At 40.2% G+C, this 20,529-nt stretch overlaps 2 long non-coding RNA genes across 10 annotated transcripts; both read right to left on the reverse strand.

The window, feature by feature from the left end:
- Positions 1–2,201: 2,201 nt before the first annotated feature.
- Positions 2,202–4,373, reverse strand: LOC133739420 (uncharacterized). Its single transcript, XR_009860612.1, has 3 exons — positions 4,028–4,373; positions 3,246–3,322; positions 2,202–2,365 (listed from the first exon to the last, which is right to left on the reverse strand). It is a non-coding gene; the product is annotated as an uncharacterized LOC133739420 (long non-coding RNA).
- Positions 4,374–15,182: 10,809 nt separating this feature from the next.
- On the reverse strand, positions 15,183–20,494 carry LOC133739432 (uncharacterized). 9 transcript variants are annotated; one of them, XR_009860633.1, is made up of 7 exons: positions 18,748–19,303; positions 18,162–18,290; positions 17,956–18,054; positions 17,459–17,592; positions 15,928–15,999; positions 15,661–15,815; positions 15,183–15,503 (listed from the first exon to the last, which is right to left on the reverse strand). It is a non-coding gene; the product is annotated as an uncharacterized LOC133739432 (long non-coding RNA). The 9 variants fall into 9 exon arrangements; XR_009860636.1 differs by lacking the exon at positions 15,928–15,999; XR_009860634.1 differs by lacking the exons at positions 15,661–15,815; positions 15,928–15,999.
- Between the last annotated feature and the right edge of the window lie 35 nt (positions 20,495–20,529).

Raw genomic sequence — 20,529 nt, forward strand, 5'->3', positions numbered from 1 at the left:
TCCATTGATCTCAACTTTGGTTCCACCTATTCTACTGGTAATGAAGGATTTCTTGATTTAAATTTTGTTTCATATTCTTCCTCACACTTCAACACTAATACTAGTACAACTCTTTTGGCACAACAGGAGGACAAACATCCCTGCAACAACGAGGAGGAGATCACCAGGAGGTTCAAACTCTTCCTCTGTTCCCCGTGCACGGCGAGGACGTCTTTGGTAACCTGAAGGCTACTTCCGAGGAAGGTAGCGCTTTTGGTTACTATTCTGGTGGCTCAGGCGGTTACCACAGTGGCTCAAACGTTTCTCTTGAGCTCAGCCTCAACCCATCCGGAGCTGCTGACTAGGCTTAGTATAGCATAGTCCTCGTTTCCCTTTTTGTAATATAAAATCAATAAGATTGTGTGCATGTTTTCTTTTTCTTTTTTTGTTTAACCACAACAACACCAAGGATCGAACCTTGGTCACTTAATACTCTTTTCAAAACCATCGAGACTCTGCTGCACACATCTTTCAAAATGATTTATCACAAACAATCATTCAAAACCTAGCAATCAATTAAGTCACACAGAGGTCAAGCTAGTATCCTCTGAGTCAAACCAAACACAATAATTTCGTCGCTAGAATTAGGGATTAATAAAGCTAAACACTTCCTGAGTTAGCTAGGAAAAACCCACATCTTTAGAGTTACACTTACAACTCTAAAAAAAATCTCGATCACTCCATCTATCAATTGCTTCAACAAGCAATATGTACCATCTTAGCATCCACTAATCGATACTGGTACCACACTCAGTATCTCACCCACGAATCACCTCACTGCTCATTTGGTGGTAAGTCAACATCTAGTGGGTCAAAATTCTGTGATTATAGCACTTCACACTAACCACGTCATAATCCATAATCTGTCCTCACAACAGTATCTGGCCTCATAAATTAGTTATACAACCCTAGCACTCCTAGAGTTGAAAACAACGTTATTACCTAAGCTCATACATCAACACAATGTCTCTTCACAGTCAATCCTATCACGAGGTCATATCAATCTTTCCATAAGTCAACCATACACAAAATCCATCATAGTAACAACGAATTATGCATTACTACTCAACAATAGTTAGTGAACCAGCACTCCACAATAATTTCCAATACCATCCGCAGATCTCAAACCACACCCCGACATTTAGCTAATATATAGTAGCTATCCTAAACACCAAACAACTGTGCATGAATGAATGCTCCATTATAACACAATTCCATCACTAAGCAACCAATAACTGCTAAGTATTCTTCAACTCAAAACATCTGCATATCCAACTAATGGAAAGTATCACAACTACTAGTCAAATACTCGTAACGACTTTAGATACAAGCATTGGTCAAACACCATGACCCCAACAACCAACGACTACAATGCACATAAGGATACTGTTTTTCGTGAAAACCATCCTCAATAACTCCACCAGAGTTTAATCCAAAGGTTCCCATTCCTCAAAGGTGATAACTCAAAGAAGCTACACAAGCTCCACCACTTCACTTACAAAGTCAACCTATGCCATGATCACTTGACATACTACCCTTATTAAAGGTAACATAAGTATCTCCCAAATTACATCACTACACTCGAACACCAATATAGTCTTGAGAATTCTGTCTCATAATCTCTCACACTCCTATCATCTTGAGTTGGTGAGATCAATTCTCTTTTCAACTATTCCTAGGGTCTCAATCTCTTTCACCATTTCAACCCAAGAATAACATCCATCACATCAACTACAGGTAGACTAGGCAACTCAACCTCTAATGCCTCCACCTCATCCTCAACTGTCTCCATAGAAAGGTCATGTCCCTACATCAGACTCGACCTCTACCTCACCGACTCATCAGAGTTAAATCCAGAGGTTCCTATTCCTCGAAGATCACAACTCGCGGAAACTAAACTTATTCTAATACGAACTTAGTAGACAACTCTACCGTCCTACGGACTTACACGTTGTCTAGACCCCATACTAAGACATACCCAATGATTTTACCAGTACCGAAGAGTATATGATGGGGATCCGCTGCAGACGGGCCATCACTCGGGAGGTACTGATTATCACCAAATATGTACCTTACGCTCTGATACCAAACTGTCACGCCCCGAATTTTGAATAATAAATTCAAATCCGAAACATGAATTAATTACAATTACAAAATCCAAATCTCGAAACCTCGAGTTCATTATTACAATTCACTCTCACAAGCAATATTGTAAAGCTCTAAATGAGCATAACACACCTCACAACTTACAATTGCTGTAAAACTCTAACAATTGCTCTAACCGCACGGTCACCGTCCTGGTTCTCCTGTCCTGTAGGATTACCCGCTACACAATTTGAATAGTGTACCGGGAGTTGCAACAACACAAAACCCGGTAAGCTTTTGACAGCTAGTATGAGTAAACAAGAAAGAACTGTTGATTTATTAAATTACAAGACCACCACAAACCCACGTTACTTTCTCACTCTCATATATATATATAGACACTTATGAGTTACTCTCAATTTAGCTCATAAGATCACTCACTCTCATATATATATATATACACTTATGAGTTACTCTCAATTTAGCTCATAAGATCACTCACTCTCATATATATATATATATAGACACTTATGAGTTACTCTCAAATTCGCTCATAAGATTTCCCAACATTTGGTAGACAGACTCATATATATATATAGACCCTTATGAGTTACTCTCAATTTCCCTCATAAGGTTACCATATATATATTGACACTTATGAGTTACTCTCAATTTCACTCATAAGGTCACTCCACATTTGGCAGACAGACTAGAGCTCTAACTGAACGTAACCACTCGTCCGGCCACAGACGTGATTACGATTTAATACTATTAATAACCACCAGCCCGGTACGAGAGCGTGATTCACTAATAGATGCCATGGTCACCTCGTGACCTAGTGATCTCCACAGATCACAACAATTTATTGTTCCTCAACAATAAAACTCAACACCTCTCACAATATATTGTTTCTCAACAATAAACTCAATACCTCTCACAATATATTGTTTCTCAACAATAAACTCAACACAACTCCAACAATACATATTATTTCACGTAATAATATATATACAGACATTCACACAGGAATGTCTAATACACCAACAATAGTTCATATGATTGCAAAATAAAGCAATTAAATATATTGGGTTCGTAATATGAACCACGTGAGGTTTACTCACCTCGATAATCCCGCTGCGTCTTCAATTCAGCTCAAAATACGATCCACAATCGTCCACCAACTCAAACCGTCAATCACCTAGTCCAATAATGATCTTGACTTAGCCAACAACTCAAATATGAAATTAAACGACGATCCAACGCTCAGATTCAAATTAAACGATGATTCAACGGTCGGATCTGAATTTAATGATGATCCAACGGTCGGATCCTCACGGATCGCCTTTAGGATCATCCTCCAAAATTATCACGAAGATCCAACGGTCAGATCTTCCTGAATCGCCTTTACTAACATCTCCACAAAATTATATGAAAATCCGACGGTCAGATTCTCACGAATCGCCTTCCGAATCACTATTTCTCAATTATACGAAGATCCAACGGTCGGATCTTCGCCCGTGACCTCACAAGGTCACCGGGACAGTCATACGATCAACATATCCAAAATTGAAGCAAAACCGATGGTCAGATCCTCACAGATCGTAAACCGAAGATAAAACGTAAAAACGTTAAATAGTAACGTCAAAACATAAATTCACTATTTATCAACGTTTTCTAAAATGACCTTGTAATATATCAAAACGCTCGTAAGGATGCGTAGATCATCACCTAGATAATAAAAACTCAAAATATGGTCGAATACGCCGCCACAAGCGGCGGTCAGTGGGCGGTCAACGGCGGTCAACGCGGCGGTCAACCACCTCCTCTGGCCACCAAATTTCATCCACAGCATCATCTCAACATTTCCAATCACTTTCTCAACTGTGACAAAGTCAGAAAATACCTTGAAGTAGCCGAACAATTAAGCACTCCGATGTACAGTGAAATTTTCCAATTATGCTTTCTTCCTCCATGCTTCGATCTGGGTTATGAGACTTGGCGAGCATGAAGAGCGGCTTAAGGCGCTTCTAATGGACCTGGGTTTATGACTGGAGGTGGCCGGAAATCGGCGTTGACTAATTTGCTACAGTAAAAATGTTGGCTTCGATCTCCACATTTCCGGCCAAATCGTCGTAAACAACTCCCACATGCGTGATAAGGAGGAAGAGACGAGTCTATCGATGCTCGCAGCTCGCCATTTGGTGGTCTAGAGGTGGTGAAAGAGGAGGTTGCAGAAGAGAGAAAGAGAGAGTTGCAGAAGAGAGAGACTGAGAGAGCACGGGGGAAGGAGAGAGAAAAGAAAGAAAAGTTACCTGGCTACAGTAACATTTCAAATTTATACCAATCTACCATAAACAGTAACTTTCATATTTTGCTTATAACTTTCGCATACGAACTCCGATTTTTACGTACCACATATGCACGCACTCGGTTTAATGTCCTCTACAACTTTCATGAAGGAAGTTTTCCCAAATTCCCAATGTATAAAAAGTCACTTTTTGAGACCCCCTAAATAACGTTCGTTTTTCGAAAATTAATCGTTCGAACTAATTCCACAATTCCTCCGAGCCTCGTACTCGCTCCCACTATCGTGAAATCATTTCTAAAAATCCACATAATTTAATTTGGATTTTTCGGGGTATTACACAAAAAGAAAAAATTTAAGATACCCAAAAAGAAAACATGGAGTGAAGATTAGTGTGAATTTCACTCCCCATAAAAATTTACTTGAAAATATTACAAAAATAGCTTAGTTTTAACTAAAAAAATCATCACAATACTATAATAATAAGTTTATAGTGTTGTCATTTAGTTTTATAGTTTAACGTGTTGTCGTTTATACAGCCAAAACCAATAGGTTGTGGTACATGGAGTTGCAACATCAGGGGCTCATTATGTTTTGCTATCGGGTAAGGTTGTGGTACATGTAGTTGACAAAAAAAAAAAAAAATTGGTACATGTATATTTGTCATACATATTGTTTTGGCCTAAATACTGATTACTATCCTGTAGTTTTGGTCCAAAATCAATTCAGTCTCTGCACTTCTAATTTCATCAAAAACACCTCTATTTGCACTTTCAATTTTGATCTAATAGGTCCAATCCATTAGTCTTTCGTTAAGTGAGTCCGTTAACTTGCTGACGTGACTCATGTAGGATCATATTTTATGACATGGCAATGAGGTGGCATTCATTGTCAGCTTAAGAGTTTGCATGGACTTGGTGGGCTCCACTTTAATGACACGTCACATTGTGATTGAATAAGTGGGTCCCACTATTAGAAATCTATCAAAAATATAGTGTTCTAACAAATGACTCAATTACTGCTCTAAGCCATGACCTCTAGAATGCAAGAGGCACAACAAACCACCATGATAATAATCTTACATTACTATAAATTATCAACAGTTTTTATATTTATACCATGTCCCTTGAATTTTGTCTTCGTCGAATTATATCTCTTAAAGTTCCAAACAAAAATTCATTAACCATTTTTTATTTTATGAGAAATAATTTTTTTTTTTTTAACAATGGATAAAATATTCATTAACTTGGGTTTGTTTTTTGGCTCAATTTAAACTCAAGTATAATTCATCTTCATCAACAATACTTAGAAGCAAAACAAAATAAAAAACTTAATGATGAAATTTTCAAAGTACATGAGTGTATTCAAGGGATATAGTATTAATATAAAAACTAGGTTAACCGAATATCATAAATAAATATTTTTGTTTGATATTATAAGGAATATAGTATAAATATAATCTGAAGATAGTTTATAACATTGTGAGGTTAGTGTAGTGGTTTCTTGTATGACTTGTATGTAAGAGGTTGTGGGTTCAAGTTATGGTTGATAGATTTTCCATAGTGGGACTCACTCCTAAGCTGACCAGGCATACTAGGCATGCTAGCTATCGCCATGTCATAAAATATAGGTCCCACATGAGTCACGTCAACAAGTTAATAGACTCACTCCTAGTGGGACTCACTCCTAAGCTGAGCAAGCATACTAGGCATGCCACCTATCTCCAAGTCATAAAATATAGGTCTCACATGAGTCAAGTTAGCAAGTTAATGGACTCACTTAACGGAAGACTAATAGATATTGGACATATTAATTATATCAAAATTGAAAGTGCATGGGTGTTTTTGATGAAATTAGAAGTGCAGAGATTGAATTGATTTTGGACCTAAACCACAGAGTAGTAATCAGTAATTAGCCCTATTGTTTTTCATGTAATCATTTAGCACTTTGACAATAAATATTACCACTACAACATTCATGTAGTAATTAAGAAAAATTATTTGTTAAGGTAAATGAGTTTTGCATGTGAAGTGAAATAGATTCTCATTTGAAAAATTCATATCTATGTCATACTTTTTTTTTCGATGAGATATCTATGTCATACTTGCTTGTCAAACTCTCTCATGAACTTCCTCCGCAGGCTGTTATGAATCAGTAACGAGCACTTACCGACCCAGTTTGAGAAATTAATATAGTTACCACTAATCATAGAACCAGTATAACACCTAACACCCAGAGATATCGCCCGAACCCTAGAGAGATCGCCGCCATGGGTATGCGTCTCTGCAACTTCCTCCATCTCCGATGGAGCAAAATTCCGGCACTTCCCCTGGTGTCGCAGCTATCGAGCACGGTCCAGGCCGTCTCCCCCTTTTTCTCTGCTCTTCTCCAGAAGTCGAGGTCCTCGACCCGTGTTGAAGCGAGGTCGTTCACTCCTCCTCAGATTGATTCGATCTGGGCTTTGTGGTCGCCTTCTGGTTGGCGTGATATTGCTCGTCCTCCGGCAGGTTCGAGAAGGAGAATCCTTTGCGGATCTGTGGATTCAAATCGCATTTGGGATCCAGGCTCTCTTTTTCCGGTATGCTCTCTGGCTAGTAGGGTTGATGCCGTGTGGTTTCGACGTTGGTTGGAGTCACGGCGATCAGACCATCTCCGGCGGCGGCGATTTGACCTCTGGTGGATAAAGGCACTGAGTTCAGGTTCGTTTGACAAGAGGCATCTCGATCAGGCCATCTGGTTGCAGTGTTCTCGGGTTAGTCGCTGCCATGCTACCCTGAAGGCGCGGCGGTCTGTCTCGGCGGCCCGGCTGTGCGGCCCGGCGGCGTGGAGGAGTGGCTCAGGAAGGGTGCCCAACCGCTCGGGTGCCCAGAGTGTTTTCGTATGGGCTTGGTTTTGTGGCTGTTTCAATTGGGCCTGGATGTTGGTCATGTTTGCTTTGGCAGACTTGATTTTGGATTCAGGTCGGATTTGGATCCGCATTTGGGACCCGGGTGTTTCCCTAATTCGGATTTTGGATCCGAAACAGCTGCTCATTTTGTTCTGGTATTGGTTCTGGTTCTTAAGAGTTCGTCTGCCTAAATCCGAGGTTCTGGTATTGGTACCCTTGGTCGCTTTCGATCGCTTGGTGAGCGAATCGCCTCTCCTAGGTGGTCCTATCATCCGTTACAGTTACGGTTACTCTCCTAATTACACTGCTTCAGTGACATATGCAGTGCAACAATGCCTTACGGCATTAAGTCACATGGTTACCTGGTTACCTTTTATTCTTGATGCGATTGTGCATCTAATTATGTTTTATTATTTTTTCTTCATTACAGATGCGTTTGTGCATCTCGTTATGTTTATTGCGTTCTTTCGATGTTTTGTACATCGCTCCATGTACTCCTCAGTTTTCACTTAATATAGTTTGTCGTCTTCCTTTCAAAAAAAAAATAGAACCAGTATAACAAATAAAAGTAGTCATAGAATCAGTAATCAAACTGATCATTAGCTTATTGATTAAACAACTTATATAACGTACGTACGTTATTTGATCATAGACATTGACATATGTTAATTATTGTCTTTAAACTAGAAAACCGAACAGTTTTGGAAACAAGTTAATTAAGGTTGGTACTACTACTCATCGCATCGATCTGCATATTCATGCCTAATTTAAGTGACCATATTACATGGATTAATTTTCTCTTCCAAATATCTCTTGCTTCTACAGTTTTAACTTCATTATGCAAAATTCCCTATTGAATATAGTTAATGTAACCCTTATTTCCTTACATCGGTCGTCAAACTATGTATAACATAATGAGCTAAAGTTTCGCCTTTTGAAGCGCCAATCGCGTAGGGCAACAAGGCCAATAGATAAGAAGAACGACACTGCAATATTGAAAATGCAAATATATAGTACTTCTTGTTTAAGGATATCTCTATTTGTGTTTGGCCCAAACTCTAGGTTACTTGACCTAGTGGTAATAGGGTTAAATTAGAAGGATCTAGATTCCTATTCAATGTACGATTACTTTCCTTGTACGATTGAGATTCTATGCTTTGTAATCCTCTATATAAAGAGGCCCCTATTATCAATGAGAATACACAGCGAATTCCTCTCAATTTCGGTTTCTCTACAACACGTTATCAGCACGAGCCCTAACCCTGAAACCCTAAATTCGTAGCCTTCAAATCCAAGAAACCTCAGCCGCCCAACTTGAAGATCTCAACTCCAGGAGTCCAGAACCGGCGGCCCCATCCCCAGAACCGGCCGGAATACCGCCGAACCGGCCACCGGAAGTAACGGAAGTCTCTCTGCCCGGTTCAAGGCCTTTCTCCCATCCTCCTGCAGCCATACTCTACCAGAAGCTGCAATCTGACCCCTGATTACCGGAACCAGAATTTTGTTCCCCGGAACCGGTCAAAACGCCCTCAAACCGGTAACCAGAATCTGTTCCGTCTTGAACCGCCGGCTGCCCTTCCAGATCATCTAGTCCTTCAGTCAACCCAGCACAGCCCAGCCCAGAAGAGGACCAGTCTCGGCCCAGAAGCAAAGGAGCTGTCCAGCCCAGTAGCAGAAGGAGCAAGCTCGGCCCAGTAACGCAGCCCAGTGACGTCAGCCCGGAACCCAACCACGTAAGCGCCTGCATCAGCATACACGTCAGCGCGCCACGTCAGCACTAGTGCCACGTCAGCAAGCCGGTCAACCACAGTCAACCCTCCGGTCAACGACCGCCGACGACTTTTCCGGCCATCTTCCGGCGACTTTCCGGTAGCTACAGTACTTCCGGCAGCTACAGTAACTTTCCGACCATCTTTTAAGGTAATTTTTCTAAAAGTTCCCGTTTTTGAAGTTTTTTTTTCAAATTTCTTCTTCTTTTCTCGGGGACTTCCAACATCCCTTCTTCTACCCCCCTTTCTTCTTCGTAGGGGAGACCAATAGCCGAACTGTGGGGGTTCGTGCTCACTCCAAGCTTGGAGCTTGTAGAGACCTCCAAACTTAAGAGTTTGTTGAGAAGAAAACGATCGACCACACACATCATTGTTTCGATCTAATCCAACCCCTCTTGGAATCGAATTTCTTGGAAGCGACTACGCTCGGAAATTTCTAATTTCTTGGAAGCGACTACGCTCAGAAATTTTATATGTTTTCGTGGTAGCCTTTCACGCTCCGAAACTAACCCTAATTTCTTGTTCTCTTTCAGGATGAGTAACCTGAACAAATTGGACTTTGCTCCATTGGGAACAACTCGCTCTGAATATCACAGGTGGGTTTGTGATGTCCGCCAGCATCTCAAGGCCGATGGAATCATGGATACGATTCTCGAGCCTAGCCAGGACGTGCTAACTGTTGAGCAAGCTCAAGCTTTGGAAGCAAATAGAGCAGCCTTAGAGGCAAATAAGGCGAAAGCCATCATCCTAATGACTCGTCATATGGATGATTCGCTCCAGTACGAGTGTATGAATGAAGAAGACCCCAGAAGGCTGTGGGTCTCACTCGAAGAAAGATTTGGCAACGTCCGTGACTCCTTCCTTGCTTCCTGACCTAGAAGTGAGATGGCATAGCCTCCGCTCCTATGATTTCAAGTCAGTTCTTGACTACAACTCGGAAGCACTTCGCATTAAATCCTTAATGGAATTCTGTGGTAAAGAGATCACAGATGTGATGTTGATTGAGAAGACTCTCTCTACCTTCCCCGTCTCTGCATTGATGGTTGCTAAGAACTATCGATTCGATGTTACTGCAGGACGGATCACAAGGTTTCATGAGCTTATTGGAGCTATGAATGTCGTTGAAAAGCATGACAACATTCTTGTGAAGAACTATAATTCGAGATCCATGGAAATAGAGCATATTCCGGAATCCAATTATAGTCGCGCCCCTAAGAGAAGGCGCCAAGAGCGAAACCCTAATCTTAGGGATACTTCTGGACGTTCTGGTCCATATAATCGCTCTACTTGGAAAGGTAATCGCCAAAATAGGCGTACACGGAACCGAAGAGGTCAACGTGGAAAGAGAGAGGGAGGCAATGCCTCTAGCCATGTTGGTGGCGCCACCAACACTAAGAGCCATCTAAATGACGCTTTCAAAGTGCCTCAATCAATGGAGTTTGAGCAAATAGATGTATGTTCTCGATGTGGAGTGTCTGACCATTGGGCACACATTTGTAGAGCTCGTGAAGAAATTGTCACCGCCTACAAAGCATATTGTGAAGCAAAAGAAGCTCACTATGTGGAACAAGAAGATCAAGAAGATGATCTAGAGTAAAGGGTTTAAGACTACAAATTTGGCTGGGATCAATAGATCGCCAATTCTGTTTAAGTCTTTATTTTCCAAGAGATGTAATAGGCAATTGCCACACTATGTAGTAAATGCCATTGGTTTAGTTTTTCTTCACATAGGCTCATCCAAAATGAGTGTGATGTCTAGGAAGGTTTTGAGATAAGTGGTACTTAAGCGAGCTTTGCTCCACCGACATCTCTCTACTCACCTGGTCATATTTATTTTGGAGTTACCGAAAGAAGTCAAACGACTACCTTTGTTTTGCATTAGCTAGCATTTGGATTAGATTGTCCTAATGGTTAAGAGACAATGATGTACTCCGTTGGCTTATGAATAAAATTTTGAGTTTTTTTCATTATGACTCCATTCATGAGCATGTTACTTTGTGACTACGATGGCATGGGCCATCAATATTCATTCAAGGACATGGAATAGCCCAAGTTCACTTTGCCAAATGGCACCTTGATTAATGTCACAGAAACTCTCTACGCTCCTAGGGCATCTCGCACCTATGGATAACCAACGGATTCCATGCGAAAACGCGTGTAGAGAACAGAAATGAGTTCCTTTGCAATGCCTCTAATGATTGCGAACGAAGGCGCATCTTAGAGAAGTTTATGTGTCTCTCTAGTGGACTCTATGTCACTATTCGAGCTATTAAATCCAATAAAGTTATGAGAGAAGATCTCTTGGATTTAGACACATATTGGCTTTGTCTCGACAGGATAAGTCACCCTGGTCATGATATGGTGATCCGTCTACTAAAGACTTCACATGGACACCCTCGAGCGAAATGAAGCAAGAACCAAAAATTGGTTCCTGGACTTAGCAAGACCGCAACAATTGCAGCATCTGGCGCTGCAGCCGTCTTGGGGCGCCATATGGCCACCCAAGTCCCTTGTGACAACGCCATATATGGCGCTACCCATGGCCATGACACCATGGATGTCAATCCCCATGGTTATAACGCCATGGATGCCACTTTCCATGGTCATGACACCATAGGGTGATGTAGTCACAAACTTTGCTTCAATATGCGTTTCAAACGCTCAGGCCCAACCAAAACTCTCCTTGGTTGCTGCTAAGGCCTCTCGCTCATTTTCCAAAGCCACTACCTTAGGAAAATTAGGACTGAGACCGTCCTATGCAAAGGATATGAAAATACTCATTATGTTCTTACATAGAATCCGTAGGGATTCTGTGGACTGATTCCACCAACTTGCGGAAGTTTAAATATCTCATGATGTTGGTTGATATGCCAACACGCTGGTCCCGTGTTGTGCCATTGTCCACCTGTAATGCTGCTTACGCTACACTCCTAGCACATATCATACAACAACGGGCTCACTCCCCGGATCATCCTATTCCGTCCATTGGACTTGACGATGCTAGAGAGTTTACATCGAAGACTTTCGATGGTTATTACATTGGGACTAATGTTGGACATTATATTCCCATGAACACACCCACATGGTCTCGCGGAAACGACTACGATGGTAGTCTGGACATTGGTAATGCGCACCAATTTCCTTATATCCGCCTGGGGTGATGTAATATCGCATGCAGCCATGCTAATTCGTCTACGACCTACCGCCACTCAATGTCTCTCTGCGTTACAGCTAGTGATTGGGTACAAGTATTTTGTACTTACACACATTTGAGTGAGCCATTTATGTGCCAATTGCGCTGCCACAGCTCACTATGATAGGTCCTCATAGACGAATGGGCAACTACGTTGGATTTGAGACTCCAACTATCGTCCGCCACTTAATGCTCTTGCTAGGCGATCTCCTTACCGCTAGATTTGCGGATGTCACTTTGATGAGACAGTCTTCCCGTCGTTAGGGGGAGATATGAACACGAATGTTCAACAGGAACGACAGGAATTGTCGTAGTCTGTCCCCACTATGTCTCATCTCGATCCCTGTTAAAGTGACGAGATCACACAAATATGCTGCAAACATGCCTGCAAGGATGGACGTCCCTACGAGAGGACGTAGCGCCACCCTACACAGAGGTAGGCATGGCGCTAACGCCATAGAGAGTGGCACTCTGGCGTTACAGGCCATGGCCCCAGCTAGGATGCATGGGAGGACCGTGGGTTTGAAGGATACTTTGGCACATTCCAATCCTTTGATCATCGACACTCAAAATCCGTCTCATGAGTATCTTCCGAGTTATGGTTATTGTTGGGGGACGCCTCAACGTCAGAACCTATTCCTGAGAATATAGAGCTCTATGAAACTTACACTAGTGTACATGAGATGTGGGATAGAAACTCCATCATAATTGATGATGTTGTTGCGCATTTCGTTGCGCATGAGTTTGTTGAATCTGATGATATCGAACCACGCTCCGTTGATGAATGAATGCCAACGTAGAGAGATTTGGCCTAAATGGAAAGATGCGATCCAGGTTAAGATGGATTCTCTAACGAAGAGGAAGGTTTTCTGAGCCAGTAATGCCAACACCTCCTGACATAAAACCTACTGACTAATGGGTCTTCGTTAGAAAGCGTGATGAGAAAAAGAGATGGCAATCTCGCCTTATGGCGCAAGGCTTCTCACAAAATGCCTTGGAATCGACTACGATGAGACATATTCTCTCGTAATGGATGTCATTGCACTCCACTACCTTGTCAGTTTGGTAGTTCCCGAATAACTGAACATGCAGCTTACAAATGTGGTCACTACGTATCTCTATGGGGATCTAGATACGGAATATAAATGAAGGTTCATGGTGAACTTCATTTGCCCAAGTCAAGTGGCTCTAGACCACGGAGCGCATTTTACGAAGAGGTTGAAACGCTCACTAAGATGACTACTTGATTGGGAAGGGATATGCCCACGCGTTTCCATAACAAGTTTCGGATTCTATCGCGGTTCATGTTGGACATGATCTTCATTAGAAGCCCTTAAATAGTTAAGGGAAACCGCTGAACACTTGAAATCCGATTTTGAGATGAAGGATTATGGGAGAACACGATTATGTCTCGGTTTGGAACTTGAGCATCGTGTTGATAGATGCTTAGGCATTTTGACAAGGTCAAACCTTTAAGCACCCCCATGATCGTCCGTAGTCTTGATCCTGAAAAGGATCCTCTTCGTTCGAAGGATGATGACGAAGATGCGCTAGGGGCAGAAATGCCCTAGTTAAGTACAATAGGCGCATTATTGTACATAGCTCAATACATAAGACCGGACATCTCATTTACCATGAACTTGTTAGCTAAGATATAGCTCTGCGCCAACGCGACGCCATTAGATTGGTGTAAAAGATATCTTTCAGTACTTGAGAGGTACGATTGATATGGGCTTGTTCGATCCCTACAGAGAGATGATGGATTCATACCCATCACACACCAGGAACGCCGCCAACACTGGCCTGCGTCCACTATCCCCATCCCAAAACGACATGTGTTTTGGAAGGTTTAGCTGATGCTGGGTATCTCTCTGACCCACACAAAGGTCATTCCCAAAATGGTTAAGTGTTCACCATGGGTAAAGACCGTGATATCTTGGAGGTCTACAGAAATAGACCCTAGTCGCTATATCTTCGAACAATGCAGAGATCATTGCTCTTCACGAAGAGGTTCGTGAATGTATATGGATTGGATCCATAATTACGCATGTTCGAACAATTGTGGCACTACTAGAATTTTGTTCATAGACATCGGCCCAGAACCGATGTTAAACTAATTTTCGACCGATGTCTTAGTGGGTGTAGAGAAAGATATAGACATCAGTATAAGCGCGTTTTTAACCGATGTCCCAGACAACAACCAACATCGATTCTAAAAAACAAATCGATGTATAATCGTTATAATCATCATATTTTTGTATGTTAGGTATGTCTAATTCTTCATATTTTCACATTTTATGCTTAATAAAGTATATCTCGAACAATACCTAAGTGAACATTTAAATCGATTACAATTTCAGAAATGATGTCTAATACACTCGTAGACATCAGTCTCTAAAAAAATTTGTTTGTTCGTGTCCATTTTTACGTGCATCTTGCCGTCTTATTCTCCAGAGAACGATGTATGTACCTTTAGGCAACATCAGTTAATCTATTAAGAATGATGTTTTATGTTACTAGGAACATCGCTTTTCGTTAGTTGAAACGATGTCTAGTAGTTTTGTAGACATCATTTCTATTTTTCAAAACCGATGTCCTGTATTTCATGGTAAATCGGTTTACTTTATAACAGCTGATTTGTACGTTGACACTAGATAACGGTCTGGTGTTTAGATATCGATGTGCATTGATTTTGTGTACATCGATTTTGGGGTGACATTTCGATATGTTGATATTCATGAGACATCAGTCCAGTTTTAGGTACTGATTTCTAATCTCTGAATTGACATCATTTTCTGTCATTATTGTTTTGTTCCCCATTTATATACATCAGTTCATATATATAAGAATGATGTGCAAATAATCATCTAGCTGCTGGTGGTGGGAAAATATTTTGAAATACATTCTCATCATTCAAAAATTGGGGCTTTCCATTAATTTTCTCATCTTCATTCATGATTCTACATAATTCACAAAATAAAACCCCAAAACCTACAAAGGCTAGCCTATAAACATATTAGCAACCAACTACAAAAGTTCAACACCAAACTTTGCTTCAAAGCAAAAACTAGTCTTACTCAAAATCATGTTGGTAGCCAAACTCTGTATATAATCAGCCACTTCAATACGTACAAAGTCGTCTCTTTGACAATTATATGTAGATGCCGGATCAACAAAGCAATGGTGTCAAATTCATCTCTTTGAGTAAGAAGTTCATGCAAGTACCTGTGTCAAAAGCAAAGACATGAAATTGCAAGCAAACTCGTTTTCCAAATGCAGCAAAACCCCATAATCCCATATCACCTTTCCACACAGTTACATTGCAAGTCATGTGTAAGCAAAGGGAAAAAGAAAAAAAAGGGAAGACAGCTGCAGCCATTACCTAGCTTCCATAGTTATGTATCAAATCAATCTTAGAGAAGACATTTATGTGTGGGAGCTCCATATGTATCATGGTTGATAAAAAAGAAGAAATGCAGTAACATACTTTGCAACGTCACTGCATATATGGGCATCAACTAAATGCGTTGCAGCCAACTGCAGAAAATCAGGAAGCCAACCAAATGAAGAGCAGAAGGCACATCAATCATTCATGGTCATGGTGAATGGTCAAAGCAACAATATCACAAAAGAAGAATATAATCATAACTTGAGGTTTAACTTCTTTATGAGTTTCATGATAATATTCCTGGTGTTGGAAAATCAAAGAGAAGATAGTGATCTGCAGTAACATTGATAGGCAGCAGAATGCTATTGTTAATTTTACCACTACTTAGGGGACAAACTACAAGAAGAATGCTAACATGCCATGTCATTTGAGCAACTTTACAATCAGCCAAATATATATGCTTGCGTAATTTCTGATTGTGGATTTCAAAATGCATCACTTATTATTTGAATTTAAGTATCATTGGTTGAACATTTCAGTATAATTCTGAGCAACCATAAGACTAGCTCCAATTTGAACTGATTCTTGATATAACAATGAAAATCACATACTAGCGAATTATACAAACGCTCAGAGAAGCTATCACAGAGAAAAGAAAAAAAGAGAAAAAGAAAAAAAAAAAAAAAAAAAACACTATCACAACAACTCCAAGAAGCAGTTATGATGTATCATAGGAAAACAGTATAATAAAACTGCCCATATAAAGAACTTGATGGGAAAAGATAAGAATAAGGATAACAGAAGCCAGATGCACAAACCCTGTATTCAGAAACATTATTTTCATAATCTGTAAAGCACAAGATAAAATGAAAGTTAAGAGTATCAGGCTTAAGGATTCAAGGAGCACTCTTCTCCATAAAAAGAAAAAGAAAAAGAAAACAGGATTCAAGGAGCACAAGAAAAATGGTATACTTATATGCACATGTTTTCAGTGACATCAGTAACTAGCAAAATGAGAGACTTCCAGGGCCTTAACTGAGCTCCTGATATAGTCAGAAACAAGTAGAAATTTAACATAATCTACATAAATGTGCTTTTATTTATTTGTATAATAAACACACTTGAACTGACCAGATTGTGAATACCTACCCTAGCACCAATTACTGAACAGTTCTTTATTCAGGTCAGCCAGTGTTAGGTTGGGGTAAATTATGCTAAAGAAAACGTTTTGTATTATTCTCACATAGCCACTTTTGCAGCAGGACATTATCATGCACTCTGGGTACATAACACCTTGAAGAGCACATATCAACCCATTGTTTCCCATCTCGTTCCAGCTTTTCACTTTTATCGACTGGATCATCTTCAAAAGTCAAACCAGCTATACATATGTTCTTCTGCTAGTTGATTATCAGAAGAAGTCTCACCAAACACTGCCTAAAACTAACGGAAAAAGCAGCAATAAGCCAAATCTTTTCAATCTAAACTACTTCGACTCTTGGTAAACCAAAGAACATATACACTATGTTCTGAACAGTAGTAAAATCAGTAGTAATTTATAATTCGGGAATCCACCAAATTTCCTCAACTATTCTAATTTATTGGTAAAATATGTTTTCTTGATAACAACAAAAAGAGTGTGACCATATAAAGAAACAGACAAAATATAAAAAAAGACTCGCACAAGGAAATGGTTTTCATGAGCATTTATTTAAATATCTATATTTCTGCCGCACTTATGTAAGCATATGTATTGTGTAAAGAAACATGTATGGCAATAAAAATGACTTACTTTTTCCCTTCCACATCGACACCATGTACCAGAAACTCGTCTGCATACTTGGCAATGAAGTCTAATATTTCCTTGTCAAGATACACGTCACTGAACTTTTGCCATCTATCTGTGACAATTGCATATTTACCTTCCTGCACATAAAAGACCAGATACACATTAAGGCCAACGAATAAAAGAGGGGCTTGAATAAATTAATGAGATGGCGAATGTGTGACAGTTGCTTATTAGGCTAAAGCACAAAAGCCTATTATATATTAAACATGGTACTTGAAAATGCTTAAAAAAAAAAAAATACAATAGTTCCAGTAGCTTGCTGCAAAACTCGTCCACTGTGTTCTAGCATTCATAATATGATCTGAGTTTTAATAAACTGATATTTCAAAGGCAATAATTAAAACTGCTCAAGAATACGTAGTCTAATGAGGCTGCTTAGCCTCGTAAAGAAAGTGAACAAATGAAGGACATAAGACGTATAATTCTGGATAACTTCATACCCTCTTTCTACAGCTAAGGTCTAAAACAAGCCTTTCTTTTCCAACAACACGAACAAGATCTTTAAGCCTTTCAAGGTTTTGCCCATTATTAAATACATACTGCAAGAAAACCATGACAAGTTTTAGAAAATGTTTTCCTGATATTAATTGTTCTAAGAAATATACATGGTTTTTCAATTTTAGAAGAGGAGAAAAACAGAACTCACAGAAGTGACAATGACGTGGGTAGCCCCTTCTTCTATGTATTGCAAAGAATTATCTGAATTGATCCCACCTCCTACCTGAAAACCACCTAGATTATACCAGTCCTCGTAGCAAGTTCAGCAGAGGAAAATCTGTAAGTTTAAACATATCATCAATCATAGAGAACAAAGTGAAATAGCACACTCACAAGGTTTATACTAATCTCAGCATGTGCAATGAATAATGAGAAATCTGATCCTTTTGCAAAAGTTGGCACCTCTTTGATATCAATTTCCCTAAACCTCGTAATCCTAACTGATGCAAGTTAGAATAGTACAAACGCACAATAACTTCTTTCAACAAAATGTGTAACTTTCAGACCATGATCCTATTTACAACAAATAAAAATAATCATGCAGTAAACTCTGAGACCATGATGCTATTTACAACCACACATCCAGTAGATAAACACAAATGATATATCTCCTTAGTTTAAGAGTTGAATAAATAAAGAACAAAGCATGGTTGAGTTCAGAAAAGGATTTTACATGCAATATTGAACTGGAGGAAAATAAAAAACAGAGCAACTAATATTGCTGAAGGCCATACCTTCTGTGAAAGAAACCAGATTTCCAATCCTGTTGCGAGCAATTGAAACCGGATTTCCAAGCCTTCGAGGAAGCAAGCACATAGCAATACTAGATATAACTCAATCAACATAAAAATTACAAGTATGGCCCACCAAAATGGCAATAGTAAAGCTAAAATGAACCAGGTGTGAGAACATTGGCAAGATTTCGCACTCCAAATATTGAGTGGAAACAGTATAACATACTCAACCTCGTTCAAGATACGCAAAAAATAAAAAAGTTCACCTTTGAAAACTTCAGTCCGGATTTCCAAGCCTTTTGGGAGCAATTCAACCTTTGAAAACTTCACCTTTTCCCAATCAGCCCAACCAACAGCCCAGAACCTCTACCTGTAGAACATCACTATATAAGGAAGCAATGTTTGAGGCCTCTTCTGCTAGTGAGCTTCATAAATCACAATCAAATCAATACATCACACAACGAAATCCAGTTACAATCAAATCAAATTGCTCACATATTATGTATAGCTTCAATTCCACAAAAGTTAATCACATAAACACAAAAATCGAATCACCACAGCAAAATAGATCGATCCTTTACATATATAAAGCTCAAGATCAATCAAACAACTAATAAGAGCAATCATGAACAACTACAAAGTAGTTCTAGATTAGATTTTTATTTTCCTAAAATTAACACCAAAAACTAATCCAGATAACAAAATCTCTATACAAATAACACATACATGCCAAGCAATTTTAAAATTCCAAATATTTCAGCGAAACGGAGCAGAGCAAAACCTTTGGGGCTTCAAAGACAGAAGAAATCTGAGTGAGGCCGAGAGTGATGTGAGCAATTGTGTGAGCCATGTGCTTCTTCCCACTCAAGGGCGTGACTGCAAAACAAAGTCACAGACTCGGCGCGTGCCTTAGTTTCGTTAAAAACGAAGAAGAATATGAAGGTGAAGAAGATGAAGTGATTGCGATAAAGGAAGAATCCAGTGACACGACACTGGCCACCATTGGAGTCCCATCGGTGAGGACGTGAGGTAGTCGCCTGGAGTGTTTGGGATGACGTGGAAGAAGAGATCGAGGCAGGGGTTGCCGGTGGAGAGAAACGTGGCAGAGTCGTTCTCCGTCAGGCCCATTGGGAGGTCGTGCTTGGTTCCGACGTCGTTGAAATTCGCCACCATCAGGTCCACGAAGGATTCGCCGGTGGTGGGTTTGGAGTCGGGTTTGGATTTGGGTTGGGGTGGCGCGCGGAGCGGTGGTGGTGGGTGAGGGTTTGTGGAACTCGGGAGGACCGAGAATACTGGGAGGAGCCATGGCTCGATTTGTGTGAGCTAGCTACCTGTGAAACTAGGGAGGGAGAGAGAGGGAGATGAAGGAAGCAATGAGGAGCTCCAGAATGGCGGCGAGTTCGAGTGAGCTTAGGGTCCAGAATGGAGGTCGAGTTTGGGAGGAGATCTAGTTTGGGAGGAGTTCAGAATGAAGGAGGTCGAGGGAGAGTAACATTAGGGTTTTCCATCTGTTTCTATTTGGGCGCAATTTTTTTTCTAAGTGTGAAAGTTTTGAGTTTTAGTCCCCGCTTCTTCATTTCACTTAAAAACTTAGCGTTTTTTTGCAAAAATAGGTTCCCGCAAATTTTCGAACTAAACTTTTAACACCGGTCATTTTAAGAACTGGTGTTAATGACATACATTTAAATCGGTATTTTCGTAAAACGATGTTAGATTACTTTTTTACATCGTGGGCAAGTCTGACCGATTTAAAACATGTGATGTCTATGAACAGATTTCTAG

The sequence above is a fragment of the Rosa rugosa genome, chromosome 1, assembly GCF_958449725.1.
Source record: "Rosa rugosa chromosome 1, drRosRugo1.1, whole genome shotgun sequence".
Classification (NCBI taxonomy): Eukaryota; Viridiplantae; Streptophyta; class Magnoliopsida; order Rosales; family Rosaceae; genus Rosa; species Rosa rugosa.